This window comes from Meriones unguiculatus, chromosome 11, assembly GCF_030254825.1.
Source record: "Meriones unguiculatus strain TT.TT164.6M chromosome 11, Bangor_MerUng_6.1, whole genome shotgun sequence".
Classification (NCBI taxonomy): Eukaryota; Metazoa; Chordata; class Mammalia; order Rodentia; family Muridae; genus Meriones; species Meriones unguiculatus.
Genome location: NC_083359.1, coordinates 29,558,596 through 29,574,590, shown reverse-complemented (window position 1 = coordinate 29,574,590; position 15,995 = coordinate 29,558,596). Strand labels below are relative to the sequence as shown.

General features: G+C 40.8%; 1 pseudogene; it reads right to left on the bottom strand.

Moving 5' to 3' along the window:
* Window positions 1-447: 447 nt before the first annotated feature.
* LOC110558628 (PDZ domain-containing protein 11-like) lies at window positions 448-991 on the bottom strand (annotated as a pseudogene).
* Window positions 992-15,995: the final 15,004 nt, after the last annotated feature.

Genomic DNA, 15,995 nt, shown 5'->3' with positions numbered 1-15,995 from the left:
CTTTTCCTAAGTTTGGGATTTGGGGCACAGCAAGAATTCTATTGAGGCATGAGCCTTAACTGGTACATTAATGAATAATGAAAATAGACCTTCAACATTAAAATTATAACATGTTTCTTTTCTTTTCTTTTTTCAGTATGGTGTTTTCACTTTGGGGGAGATGAGGAGGAAGTAGCGAAGTGTCTCTTTGGAGTCTCCCAAGTGTAAGGGATTCCAAAGTATATGTACAAGGACTGGATGGCACAGCCAGGAAAACCAGATGGAAGGTCCCCAAGATTCTCTTTTCCACTGATTTCTACAAATAAAGCAATAAGCTAAAGTGACCCATCTATGGTACTTGATAACACCAGTTGTTTTTTAGCTGGCTTTCCCCACAGGCTAGACACCATCATCTTTCTCTTTATGAAACTCACCTGGCAAACTAGGGAATTCCCATTTCAATACAGTTCAGATATAACACAGCTGGTATGCTGTCTCCCCATCCTCCCCATCCACTAAGCCAGGAAGGTGCTGAGAGTAGAAAGTCATGACTGGCAAAGGGCCAGCCAGCCTGCCCTGGCGGCTTCCACATGGAGGGCTGCAAGTCCTCTCTTTTTGGCGATGATGACTGTAGAGAAAGAAGCACACACGCATGCTGATTTCTCACGCTGTCTTCGGCATTTCAACAACTTTGCTGTGCTCAGTATCTTGGAAATCCACATCACTTATGGCTAGAACTTGGTCCCCTTCTTCAAGTCCTGCAGACCAGAGTCTGCAGTCACCTTGGATTCATGATGATGCCTGGCTGGGAGGCCTGTCCTCCTGGGATGTTAAATCCCAGCTGAGCACCAGGAGGCTTCTTCAGTGTGACAATTCGGGGTAGAAACTGGGTCAACTCATTTTTCTAGTCTGGGTGGTACACTCTCTCATGCGGAGGAATCCATACTGGAGGATTCTCCCAGGAAGGCAGGAACACCACTGGGAAGCCATCATAAGGAAGCCGGGTGTCCATTTCAGGCAAAGCCGTGATCCTCTCACAGGCTGTATGAGCTCCGATTGGCTGGCGCCAAAGGGGTCAATTTGAAACTGGGCGCCTAAAGCTCCAGTTGTAACAGGACGCAAAGGGCAAAGGGACGTTTAGTTTGGTGAGTTACAGGGCACCGCTTTGGCTCAGCTTCTGCCTTTCTGGCACTTTAGGACTTTGGCTAACGGTTGTTGTCTCCACTGGAGTTTCCTATTTCTCAAACCGCTTCGCCCTGCCATGTTGCGTTGGACAGACCTTTAGGCATCGGCAGTGTCTGAGAGTGAGCGGACACAGTGATTCCTGCTGAGTTCCGAGGTCTTCTACAGCCCAGATGGGCCATTCCATTCCCGCCAGCCTCCGGGAGGCTCCTGGGCGAGCCAGCTTCACTCCTCACGGACACCTGCTGAGATAGTACCCTGAAAGAAGAGGTGAGGGGAATTTCTCTTAAGAGTGGCATTGCATTGTCTGCCCCTGGTCTCTAAAGAGATTAATGAGGGCTGCCAGGCATGCCTCTCCTTTTGTACCCAGAAAGCCTCGGGTGGGTAACGAAGCCTAAAGTGGCTCTCCCTGGGGCTGAAAGGAGCGAGGGGCGTGGTCTGTTTTTGTTCTCCTTCCCCCTATGCCTTCTGTCTCTTGCCTTTTGCTGGTGGTGCTTGGTACTGATAAATCATTTACCCACGATTTCGTGTTTGACCCTCTACTGAACAAGAAGAGGTCTTTAATACAGCAGTAGCTCCGCTCATAAAAGGCATATTTAAAGGTCAGGCTGTTTGAGTCACTGGGCATTTTTTTTCTTTTTGAGCATATATTATGTGTGGGTCATTTAGGCACTACAAATAGAGGAATGTTGAAACACTCGTGCTAAAAGAAAGAAAGAAAGAAAGAAAGAAAGAAAGAAAGAAAGAAAGAAAGAAAGAAAGAAAGAAAGAAAGAAAAGAAAAGAAAAGAACAAAAAGCCCACAGCCTAGTGAAAGTTTTTATACCCTTGAAGCTAATTTCAGACCATCCTGTTTATTTATTTATTTTGGCCAGGAAATATTTTATTGACAACCAAGGGCACAGCCACAAGAGAGGGAAGCACACAGGACTGCTAACTAAAACCTGACAGCCAGCAAGGGCCATTTGGGCCAGGAACACTGCATCCTGGGGTCCTCATATTCCCCCACCAGTAAACACACAAGACTGGGCATCCAAGGGAAGGGGCAGTAGTTCTGGTGTTCCAGAGAGTGAGAGGACACGTGATGCTTCATTATGAGCAACAGGGCGAGGAGGTAAAATGGAACTGAGGTTCGTCATTGCCCAAGACTAACCCCTCCTCTAAGAGCCAACCCCAGGTAGAGGACAGAACTGCCTAGCCTAAGGATCTTGGAATCAGTGGCCTCTCATCATTCATTAGCCACTGTAGAGGAGCCGCTGCTGTTGGGGAGCTACCTCTTTCTCTTCCACACTCTCCTTGATTCGCTCCACCTTGTCTGTGGGTTCAGTGTCAACGTCGATCTCCTTTCCAGTCAGCGTATTCAATTTAATCAGCGTCTTCCTCCCAGGTTGTGGCTGCAGGCAGCTAGAGTGCTGATTCTCCCACTGTGGTCGCTGCTGCCACTTCCCAGCACTCTACCCCCTTTGCTTTTATTTATTTTTCACAGTTTATTCATTATATATCCTGATTGAAGTCCCTTCCCTCAACTCCCCTCAGCCCCACCCTCCCTCCATGTTCCCCCCTGTCCCTTTCCCCTAGTCCACTGAAAGGGGGGGAGGGTTCTCCACCATTGCTATCTGCTCATAGCTGGTAGTCTCAACACTGGTGCCTACAATCTCTTCACCATAGAATTCTTTTTCACTGTACAGATACGAGTTCATTGCTGGCGAGCACCTTCTAAGTTCTATTGGAAAGCAGTTGACGGCACTCATAATAGTCATGCAACTTTTACACTGCGAAGCACATCTTTCCTTCACAGAGATAGTTTAGCACACAAAATCTATTAACTGGGGATTGCTCTCTACAATTCTTCCCCAGAAAACTGCATCCCACCTTCCAGCGCTATGAAAATCAGGAATTTGGAAAAAACTTTGTAGCTTGTTTGACTTTTCCATGCCCTCCAGCTAAGGACCTCAGTAGAAATAAGAACTCATTTACCTAGTTTTGTCATTTAGTCAACAGTAATGGAAACAACCATATTGTTTGTTGGACCCTGGAAAGCGATGGATAAGCAGATAGTACACTCTTTGTGTGGAACTTTTTATGCAGCCACTTTAGGTCCCTGGGAGTGCTGTCTTCTAAGCAAGTTGCCTTCGCTTAAACTCTTTTCTGATATTTCCACTGTTCTTCCAGATGCTATAACTACTCCGTAAGACACTTAACATTGTGCAAGGAAACTTTTTTGTTCTACAGAAGGTGGATTGTGTCTCTGAAGGCCTACTATAACCTATTCTGAGTAAGTGCCAGTTGAAGTTGGGAAGCTAAGAGGATAATAGGAAAGTAAATGTAGGCAAGGTGTGATACAGTACAAAAAGATGTCACTGCTTACATCGGTTGTTTTTCTCAAAAGACCAGTGTTGGGTACAAAACAGTATAAACAGAAGAAAGTGCCCCATTTGGCCCTCTGTAGCCCACTGTTTATCTTGACTCAAATATAAGAGGGAGGCTTGCCTCTGAAGTGGCTACCTTGTTCTGACATAGTCTGAGGAAACACTATGGCTCTTGCCTTTCCATTTGTCACACTTAAATGCCAGCAGATCCCTGGAACAGATAAACAATGCCCAGTGTACTTGCAGTGGAGAGCTCTGGGTAGCATACATATACTGAGAGATAACTGCCCACCCTTAGGGGAAGATTAATCTTTTTACTTACATTGTTTTATCATTTATGTTTTACGTCAACTGTTGCTCAGGTTTCCAGAAGCTTATTAGCATGGAACTTGTAAGTTTTCCCTAGAAACTCAGACTTGACACACATTTTACATGTTTGCAGCCAAGTAAGGTAGACAGAACCTGTGATCCACATCCACTGTTTTTCATATTCTCCTGAGTACATTAGCAACTTAAAAACCGAATCTGCATGCTGCTCCAGATTATTATTATCTGACCAAGACTCTCTTTTCTTACAAAGATCATGCCCTACCTTGAAGTTCAACAAAGCTGCTAAAGCTTTATGCCATTCCCAAAGTCACCCAGGGAAGCAACCTCTTTCTTAATTCTCCAGTGAACACAACATCTCAGAGAAGGAGAGGTGGTTGGTTACATTATTCAGCTGTTCTACTTCTGTGACATCAAGCTTATTATGTTTGCCCCATGTTACAAGTCCAGCTGTGAGAGGCTCTTCCATGTTTCAGTTCAAAGTACTGGATAAACAATTCACATGCTGGTTATCATAGTTACCTGTTCTGGGCCATATTAAAAAACCCATACACATGATGAATGGTAGATATAATGTTCTTCTATATTAAAGTTTAGACCGAAAAAGTATGTTTTGTCATTTTTATCATTTCTACCACTGTCAGCATCACTCACTACCAGATTATTTCCAAGGGTTCTGAGTTTGAGAATCCCGGTAAGGTTTTTTTTTTACCCACTGTAATTTCTCCCTTACACAGGCAATTTCATTCAGGAAAGACAAGTCAACCATGGTTGCATGTCTTCTGACCCACAGCAAAGTCCATGCAACAGCTGCCACAGCCTGCTTACAATTCTTTCCTACAATCTTTACTTTCAGGGTTTGTGACACATTGTTTAGCTGATTAGCTGTCTGGAAGCATTCCCAAACTCAAACGGTGGAGCCCACTTTTGAGGAAATGGGACATCTCACAACAGTTAGGGAGACTTGTCTACCCTGAGATTCCTTACAAAAGTGTTCCACTCGAGACATGTTAACCTTGGAAGCATGTCTGAACCCATTATAAGGAGCATTTCTTATTACTTACACAGTAACCATGGCAATCTCATGTTCTCTGAGGAAGCCATATCAGGATTACCCCCTTTTAGAAGCTTTGCTCCCACATAGATCAACTTTAATTGCATGTCTCAGTATTCACTGCAGCAGAGGCCATGAAGGCACTCATCCCTAATTCATCTTTGGTTCTGCTGGTCCCTGTGTGACCAACTAATTGAGTTGTATAGCCTGCTTTCTCTGGGGAGTTATGAACTAACTTTTATTCACTCAAGATAAGGCACTGACAAAAGTCCAAAGAGATGACTAAATCCAAGTCCTTCTTATTAAATCGGTGGGTTATTAGGGTTACTTATGATAGTATGGGTAAGGAGCTACTTACAGAAGCTTGGATGACTCAAGGACATCTGCATCACTGAAAAGTCAACCCTACAATAGGTGATAACTCATAAAAGTCATCCTAGAGCTGTGTACACAACTGGAAAATTACATTATTATATCAATCTTCTGAAGAGTTTTTTCACCCCAGTAATTATTACTGTTTATGTAATAATTGAACAGAACTCTTGTGGATCTTATAATTTTCAGGACCTTCCTAAACTTTGTAAATTTCACTTACGTCCATCCTTCCATTAAGCAGGAGGAGCAAATTATGTAACCACTTTTAAATGAAATCTTTAATGTTAAAAACTAGTTAGTAAAAAAAATAAATAATACTCCACAAGGTCCGGATACAATGTCTTCATGACAGAGCACATGGACTATATACGCAACTTTAAATTCTTTGAAACATCCACTATATTTCAGTAGATATTGTCAAGAACCCTTCTAACTGCTTCCCAAGATACATCAGTAGACACAGAGCAGAATGCTTCACCTACCCCATCATGTGCAAATTGACAGGCCAATCTACTGATCCATCTGTAGGAAGACTTAAATCTAAAGAATTTTAAAGCTTCCCTAAGGTCAGTTGGTAATTTTGTAGAAAAACTAGAATGAGAAAAAAAATGTTTTCTCAGTATAAGAGTAAAATTTTATGTTTCCATTGTATTATATGCCCTTTCTCTTCATTTTTAAAATTTCTAGTTCTAAATTTAATGCTTTGAACTCACATGTGTAGTTTTCCATGCATGGTAGGGCTCTATCTCCTATGATGTTTCATATCAAGAAATTTGCAGGCAAATGGTGGGATCTAGAAAAGATCGTCCTGAGTGAGGTATCCCAGAAGCAGAAAGACACACGTTGCATATACTCACTCATAAGTGGATATTAGACATATAATATAGGATAAACATACTAAAATCTGTACACCTAAAGAAGCTAGGCAAGAAGGAGGACTCTGGGTAAGATGCTCAATCCTCATTCAGAAAGGCAAATGGAGGATGGATATCAGAAGAGGGAGAATACAGGGAACAGGACAGGAGCCTACTGCAGAGGGCCTCTGAAAGACTCTGTCCTGCAGGGTATCAAAGAAGATGCTGAGACTCATAGCCAAACTTTGGGCAGAGTGCAGGGAATCTTATGAAATAAGGGCTAGATAGAAAGACCTGGATGGGACAGGAGCTCCACAGGGAGAGCAACAAAAGCAAAAAATCTGGGACCAGGGGTCTTTTCTGAGACTGATACTCCAACCAAGAACCATTCATGGAGATAACCTAGAACCCCTGCACAAATGTAGCCCATGGCAGCCCAGTGTCCAAGTACCATTAAGTCAGTGGCTGGCTCTTTGATCACTTCCCCCTGAGGGGGGAACAGCCTTACCAAGCTACAGAGGAGGACAATGCAGCCAGTCCTTATGAGACCTGATGGGAAGTGTTCCCTAGAAACTCAGACTTGACACACATTTTACATGTCTGCAGCCAAGTAAGGTAGACAGAACCTGTGATCCACATCCACTGCTTTTCATATTCTCCTGAGTACATTAGCAACTTAAAAACTGAATTTTAAGTTTTTAAAATTAAAATGGAAGGGGAGGAGAACCTCCCCTATCAGTGGACTTGGGGAGGGGCATGGAAGGACATGAGAGAGGGAGGGTAGGATTGGGAGGGGATGATGGAGGGAATACAGCTGGAATTCAAAGTGAATAAACTAATAAAAAAATTAAAAATAAAACCATGATTTCTTCATTATGTCTATAATTTCATAAATGTTCAATTAATACCTCCTATATTGTGAAGAATGCTTGGCAGATAAAATGAATCTTTTACTGGTTATTGATGGCATATATTTTATATGTTATACATGTAAATTCAGTATATCTCAAACTATATCTCTTTTTTAATATACCAAATCAATTGAGTTATATCTCATTTTCCATGCAATAAAGTCATTCAAAGTAAATATAACCCGATGGCTTTTAGTATAGATATCACTAAAATCAATTTTAGAATGCTCTTGTCTCTGCTACAAGACAATAAGGAGCACACCCAACCCCCAGTTTTCTGGCTTTGCCTGTTATGAATTCTATGGTTTGGATGCCATTTATCTCTTTCAGAATTTGATTGGTTGAATTTAATCACCATGCTGTTAATTCATAGGGTGTTGCCTTTAAGATTGCTTAGGTTGTTTAGAGGAACTTATGTCTCTCCCACTGCAATGGACTTGTTATAAACCAAGTATTCTCCTAGTGTCTTTCTTTCTGCCATGCCTTTTCTGCTTGTAAGCAATAAGTAGAAACCACAGGACAACTTCACCAGAGATGAAATAGCCTGTTCTCCTGCGATCTTTATTTTCCCAATCTCTAGAACCCTGAACCAAAGTATATTTCATTCCTTTGTAAGTTAGCTAATCTCACGTAGTCTGTTGTACCAACAGAAAACAAACTAAAATATGGACATTTCATTCACATCAATAACATACTGTCATAGTCTATTGTAGCTGGCTTCTTCATGGGGCATTGTTTGTGATGTTTATTTCAGCTGTAACATGCACAGCATTTAATTCATATTTACAGAAAAATAATATTTTATCAAGTGAGCATACAACATTTTATTTATTCATCCATCAGAGTTTTACGCATTTGGTTTGCTATTGCCTTTTTAGGTACTATGATTAATGTTGCTTCAATGAATACAGTTTATGTGAATGCATCGTCATTTTTCTCTTGCATACATTCCTGTTGAAACTGGTGTGTCCTGTGGTAAATCTTTATTCAACTTTCTGAGGAATTCACAGACTTTTTTCAACACAGTCATCTAATTTTATCTTGTCTCCAGCAGAACTCTCTTTTTCCATTGCTTTAATGTTTATTGTTAAATCGTGTCTTCCCTGGAGACACTCTATTGTCCTTGGAGAAAGTTTAAGTTGTTGACATGTTTATCAAGAGAACATTTTAACCGCTAAGATCAATTCACATTGGAATCGTGCCCAAAGAGGGAATTAGAAAAGAAATATGAAAAGGTTGAATAAAAATTAGAATGGCGGTGTTTTGCGTCAGGCACTGTGGGGGTACATCTACACATGAAACTCTTGGGAGGAGGAGGCAGGAGGATAGAAAATTTCAAGGTCAGCCTCAGCTATGCACTAAGTTGGAGGCCAGCTTGATCTAATATGCATAGAGTTAAGAATTCCTTGTGAAGGAGCACCTTGACATGCTTTGGTGTAACTGACTGCTGTTCACCAAGATGGGACCTTCAGTTGACATTCAGTGAATGATTCCGAGTAAGTCCTAGAACTCTCAGCACTGTAATCATGGTAGCATTTCCAAGTCAAAAAAGGGTTGGGATGCATGCTCAGATTCATTTCCAGAATCTTTTGCTGCAATCTTAATCAAGTAGTTTAACTCAAGACTTACTGAGCAAAGTGGCATTTAGTAAAATTCAAAATGCAAAACAAAGGCACAGAACAAATTTACTGAAAGTATAAAAAGAAAACCATTTTTTACTATACACACTGAAATCTCTCAAGGACAAAATCGTATGTTTGAGCTTTTTAATATTTTTGAGTGTGTAAGACAAAGTGGCATAGATAACAAAATAATAAATAATGTAAAACATACCCAAAATAATTTTAATAAACACATTTGCAAACAATGTTGGTGTTATCTACTTATATCTACAAATATTACATTTTTGGCATCTATGTTAAAGGTGATCTCTGTTTATGAATCTTGTTTTAAGAGACAATTGCTGTAGTAAAGGGAAAGTAGACTTTTTTTTTTTTTTACCAACTTGCCATGGCTTTTCCTGCAGGACTTCAACATAGTCACAGATGGAGATTTTCAGGCATGTATTATTTGAATATGAAAAGCATCTATTCCTCTCTGTTGTTGGCTTAAAAGACATCTCCATGTTATTATTTTGTTTTTCAACAGGAGGCAGTTCAGAGTATACAATTTCTAATTTTCTGTCCAGCTGTTATCCTGCTTTGTATTTTCATATTTCTCAAGCATCCCTCTGAGACATTAAATCCCCTTAATACCTCTGCTATGAATGAACACCAAGACCATGTTAAAGAACACCATCAATCTTTTGCCATTTGTCAATTTTTCATGCCTTACACTGCCAGCTAAAACTGTATGGACTTTCTATGTCTGCCCCAGCTCTGAATAATGACACAGGAACTTATATTTTTTAATAACACATTTAGTGTTTTGGTTATTACATGGTAGGAGGGATTTCTTTTCTGGTCTAGTCTGTTTTGTATCTGTAAACTTCTTGTATTTTAAGGGGATCTCTTTCTTAAGGTTGGGGAAATTTTCTTCTATGATTTTCTTGAAAATATTTTCTGGACCTTGGAGATTGGAGTCTTCTTTTGGTCTATTCCTATTATTCTTAGGTTTCATCTTTTCATTGTGTCCTTGATTTCTTGGGTGTTTTGTGTCAGGAACTTCTCTGTTTTTATGTTTGCTTTGAGAGCAGTTTTGATTTTTACAGTTTTATCTTCAGCACCTGAGATCATCTCCTCTACTTCTTGTATTCTGTTCATCATGCTTTCCTCTGTAGTTCCTGATCTCTTCTCTAAGTTCTCCATCTCCAGGATTTCTCAATTTGTGTTTTATTTATTATAGTTCCATTTTCATGTCTTGAACAATTTTATTTATTTCCTTTACCTGTTTGTGGATTCCTGTCTGTCCATGATGGTCTCTATTTGTCTGTCTGTTTCTTCTTATGTGACTCTAATAACTGCACAATCATAGATTTAAGATCATTTCGCTTTGTTTCAGTTGCACTACAACATCCATTTTGGGGGATATGATTTTTGGGGATTCTGATGAAGCCATGATGTCCTTGATTTGTTGATTGTATTCTTACCCAGCATCTAGCCATCTGGTTGTCTGCATCCTTTAATGTTTGTTCCTGGAACCTGTATTGCAGACTGGTACCACTTGTCTCTGGAGTCTGGAGCAGTCTACAGGATGATGGGAGTGGTCCACGTCTCAAGAATAGGTGCTGGAAATTGGGATACAGCTAAGGAAGGGAGGGCACTGGTACAGTTGTCTTAAGGGGTGTAGCTCAGGGCTGGGGTGAATACCTTGAAGGGCAGGATGCAAGAGCAGACTTGGGCTCAGGGCATGGGTCAGCATGTATGTTGAAGTTCAGGGGGCATGTGTGTGCAGGGCAGGGTCCAGGTGCAGGTTTATATGTGGCCACAGCATGAGTGTGGAGGTGCCCAGATGAGCTCTGCATGGGTGGCTATCAGGGGTGTCTCAGAATGGAAGTGGACCACCATGTCTCTGCCACTCAGACTGATCTGGGCTGTGTCCAGTATCCAAGATCTGTAGGCTTCCACTGTTTGCTGGTCTCTACGGGGTGACCAGCAGAACCGTGTCTTGAATATTGGGAAGGCTGCTCCAGAAATCCTGATGCTGCCCTCAGCAGGGCAGACAAGAGGGCTCAGAAGTCTGGTTTCGAGAGAGGAGTGTCCCTGGACCTGGCAAGTGCTGAGGGCCCACGGATCGCAACTCATAGACCAGAGGGCCAGGATCTGATAGGCCCAAACGTTCCAGGAAACCTGAAGCCGCCCTCAGGATAGTAAGCAAGAGTGATCTGATCTCTGGCTCCTAGAAGGGAAGGTCCCTACACCTGTAGTTCCACACTCCCTGGCGTGTGCAGAAAATGCCGGGCGTTCAGAGTTTGTGATTTCCGGACCTGAGAGACAACAGCCTGTATCCAATCGGCCCCAACTCACAGGATGTTCCCTCTAGTCCTGGGAAGCCCCAGGGTAGATGCTCTGGATCCAGCCGCCTGTCCACTCACCAGTTTCGGAGTCTTTGATCTTCTGCCCCTCAGATGCGATCACCACCGTCTTGGAATCTCAGAAGCAAAATCCACACTGGGAGCTGGAAATAAAAACAAACTCTGTCATCCACCCAAAGAGCATCAGACCCGTCGGATACCTTTTTCTCAGAGGCGGGACCTGGGGCATCAACCCGCAAGCAATCAGACATGCTCTTCTCTGGGTCCAAAGCGGCTGATCCTGAGTGCAGTGCTTAGCCTCGCATCCTGAGCATAACATTTTAGATTTTTATGGTAGCCAACCATGCTTGGGGAGACTGTGCTGCTTCAATGGCTGTAAAGGCCTGAGTGATCATGGCTGCATTACGCTGTGAGACTCTAATCTTGCATATACACCACAGGCAAACCAAGGAGACCAACACCAGAAGGCCTGCTAACGCTCCCATGCCCACCCATTCCTTCAGATGATTCATGGCTGCAGCAATCCATGGTGATAATCCTGTGGCTAGTCCTGCGTCCACTCTGGTAGAATTTACTGTGATAATGGCCACTCTCAGCTGCTCCATCGTAGTATCGAATTCTCCAGTCCAATTACCTAAAATATAGCTAGACAATGGATGACACCTAAATGAACATCGGTACAAAGTCCCAATTTATTTCTAATATTAGAGATCAGACCTCTACTCTTGCCTGATGTGTCTAAAACAAAAAGGGGGAACTGTAGAGAGCTGCGGAATGCCGCGCCTTAAAGATGGAGCTGGTTTCTGCCTTCCACCTTCCCGATGGTGAGTGCTCTCTGTCACAAACAACTCCACATTTGGCTAAGGCTGAGGATCTGGCTTGCTTCCATGTATGTGGACCTATCTGCATTGCCCATGTGGAACGCTGGGGTTGGCTACCCAGAGGCTATTTAAGCTGTGGGCTGGCTTTCCCCAGGGTCAGATGATTGTTCAAGGTTCCTGAATAAACTGCATTGAAAAAAAAAAAAAAAAAAAAAAAAAAAAAAAAAAAAAAAAAACCAACAGGCCAGAACTCTGCACCAAGAATGAACGTTTCTAACCAATTCACTTTCTCCTTTTTATCAACTTTAGCGTTCTAGCTTTGGAGCAGTGCCAACTACACTGAGGATGGGAAGCCACTTCATCTAAGCCAGTCCCTCACAGCCATGCACAGAGGTTCTCCTATGAGATTCTACACCATGTGAAGTAGACAGTCCATGATAACCATCACCGGGAACCTTCTGAGGGCTCAGAGCCTCATTTTGGTTGATGTAGCATATTTAACCATCTATGAAATATCTTATTGCTTACGTACTATATTTGATCCTAAATTTTATGTCTCAAATATTTTTTTCATTAAATTTAAGGAAAAAGATAATATTCCCATTTGAATTACAGACATTTCATTAGGAAAAGGTAAAAGAATGATGCTCAATAAATAAATAAATAAATAAAAACATGCAATAAATATTTATGGCCTGGTCCCCTAATAGGTAAAATCTTTATAGGGTATCTCAAAAACCTATCTTTCTGGTCAATTTTATGTTAATTTGGTTATTTTATTGTTTAAAATAGTTTCAGTCTCTTCTTTTTAAATCAAAAATATAATTTTTATACAATATATTCTGATCCCAGTTTCCCCTCCCTCATCTTTTCCTAGGTCCTCCCCACCTTTCTTCCAGTTAAACGCCACTCCTTCTTTCTCTATTTCTTTAGAAAGCAAACAGGCAAAAGTAAGAATAAAATACCACAACAAAGAGCAAGCATGAAAAGCACACACACATGCACCTATGAAAACCACAAAATCAAAAATCATTAACATATAAGCAAAAGACCAGAAAGGTTAAAATATCCCCTAAGCAAAGCAGCGGGAGACAAAATGTATCTCCAAAAATGCCACTGAGCTTGCTTTGTGTGAGCCATCCACTGCTGGAGACGAGGCCTGCTATTAAGTGTGGTTTATACAAGCAGTGAAATTTCATTAAAGCAAACCAATCTTTTTCTTTTAGGTATCCATCAATGGGAGATAGCTCTTTGGTTAGGCGTGGACACTTGAGCCAATGTGGCCCTCTGAGCACTGAGAACCCGTCTGCTTTGGGCCTGTGAAGCCCCTGCACATGCTGCCAGACTGTGTGCATTAATATGAGTGTCAGTCCTGTTCTAGCTGAAAAGTAGGTGACACAATCTGACCTCGAAACATTCCTATTTAGTGAAGTTTTGATCTTCCTGTCTCATCTACCATGTGCTGTGAAATAGGGGTGCATCACCATGCCTAATTTATTGCATGCTGGTAATCAAATCCAAGGCCAGAACATGGTAGGCAAACATCCTACCAATTCAGCTGTCCTACCAAATCAGCTACCTTTAGTTGATGTTCAACTTTGCCAGGTAGAAATGCTTCCTGTTTCTCACTGGATTTAGTTGTGTTCTTCCTTTTATTTAAGGATTCGCTCATGGTGAATTCTATTTCTTAAATACTCTTTCCCCCAAGAACTGTAACTAAACATTATTCTTCCATCAACCAGCTCAAAACATTTTCTGTATGAGTTCTTCTTTAGCTACAACTAAAGCATTTCATATATATTTATTTTAATGTTCTGCCCAATTTTGATCCGTCTTTACTTTCGTTGGTTTTCTAATTATTCATCTAACACATAGATTAGACCTCACAGTTAGAGGAGAGAAGCCACGGACATAGAGGCCAAGGTCGTGTCTTTGAGGAATACATATTCCTTTAGATAATGCTTCTGTCTCCATTATGCCCACTGGTGTAGGGATGTTGTTTTGTATTGAACATCAATGTACAAGATGAAAATTCCCTGAAGGAGGGAAAAGTGGAAAGACTGAACCTCACTCGGCTGTGTATCCACCATAATGTTTTAGCAGGAGTAAAAATAGGTACTCAGTAAAAGCTTGAGAATTAAAATAGATTCATTTGGTTGAATTGCTTGAAATTTTTTTTGTGGGAAAATATTATAATGAATTTCACAATTTTCCTAACCACAGGTGGTTGATCAGATTAGTTAGCACTTTTAATAACTCAAGTTCATTGTGCAGATAACACACTACATATAATTTAAGCTTTTCCCCAATAGAATGACTTCCTAGGGTTTCAGCAGAGGTTGTGCAAATTAAGTTAACGTGGTGCAAATGATTTCTGCTCCGCTCAATTTTGAACATGATTCTTTTCACTGGGTGGCATGGGGTGGGTAAGATCTGTCACCTAAACTCCTAAAAGCGGGCAAGCTTTTGTACTCTCTTCTGTTTCATTTCCAAAACACCTATGAGGTTGTTTTTTTTTTTTTTTTTTTTTTTAATTTTTGAAGTCTTATATGCAATTTACCTTGAATTGCATTCAAGTCATAGAAAGCTTTCAGGGAGATAATTTATACATCTTAAAATAAATGACTTTCTCTTCCCATTTTGACTGATGTATTCTATTTATCCTCAATTATTTTTGAGGTTATATTAGCTTATATCAAAGATGATCTCTCCAGTAATCTGTTGAACTCTACTGAGTAATCATTTGGTCTTTGTTAATTCTTGTAGCAAATGTTACATTTAGAGAAATTCCAAAGTTCTACATATGTGAAAACTAAGTATAGTGCTATTGAAGAACTTCAAACTGTATTTAAGGTCAGTGTTACTTAGGTTGGTTTCCACGATTCCATATTTCAAATTAATATTTGAAATTTTTAAAGAGTGAGAAGAATGTAAGGTAGCTCATATTTTTAATCCCATCACCCAGAGACTGAGGTAGGAATATTGTATCCCTTTTGAGGCTACCTTAAGATAAAGAGGATTCCCCAAGAAGACAGAAGCAGTCATCAAAAGTCTCCCTTTCAAAATAGCCCAGGGCCAGATGGTTTCAGCACAGAATTCTACCAGACTTTCAAAGAAGAGCTAACTCCAAGTATTTTCAAACTATTCCACAAAAAAGAAACAGAAGGAACCTTACCAAACTCAAAGAGGTGTCACCTTGATACCTAAACCACACAAAGACCCAACAAAAAAAGAGAACTTCAGCCCTATCTCTTTTATGAACATTAATGCAAAAATACTCAATAAAATACTTGCAAACCAAATTTAAGAACACAGAAAAGATATCATCCACCATGACGAAGTAGGCTTCATCCCAGGCGTGCAGGGGTGGTTCAATATACAGACATCCATCAATGTAATCCACCATATAAACAAACTGAAGGAGAAAAACCACATGATTACATTAACACATCTCCTTAGATGCCAAAAAAGCATTTGACAAAATCCAACACCCATTTATAATTAAAGTCTTGGAGAGATCAGGGCTACAAGGCACATACCTAAACATAGTAAAGACAATATACAGCAAGCCTATAGCCAACATCAAACTCAGTGGAGAGAAACTTAAATCCATCCCACGGAAATCAGGTACAAGGAATGGCTGCCCATTTTCTCTGTATCTCTTCAACACAGTGCTTGAAGCTTTAGCTACAGGAAAAAAAAAAAAAAAGAAAAAAAAATTAAGATCAAGGGGATACAAACTGGAAAGGAAGAAAACAAAACAATCCTGAGATTTCACCTTACACCCATCAGAATGGCCAAGATGAAAAACTCAAGTGACAACACATGCTGGAGAGGTTGTGGAGAAAGGGAAACCCTCCTCCACTGCTGGTGGGAATGTAACCTTGTACAACCACTCTGGAAATCAATCTGGCACTTTCTCAGACAACTAGGAATAGCGCTTCCTCAAGATCCAGCCATACCACTGCTGGGCATATATCCAAAAGAGGCTCAAGTACACAAAAAGGACATTTGCTCAACCATGTTTGTAGCAGCTTTATTTGTAATAGCCAAAAGCTGGAAACAGATACCCCTCAACTGAAGAATAGATGCAGAAACTGTGGTACATCTATACAATGGAATATTACTCAGCAATGAAAAATAAGGAAATC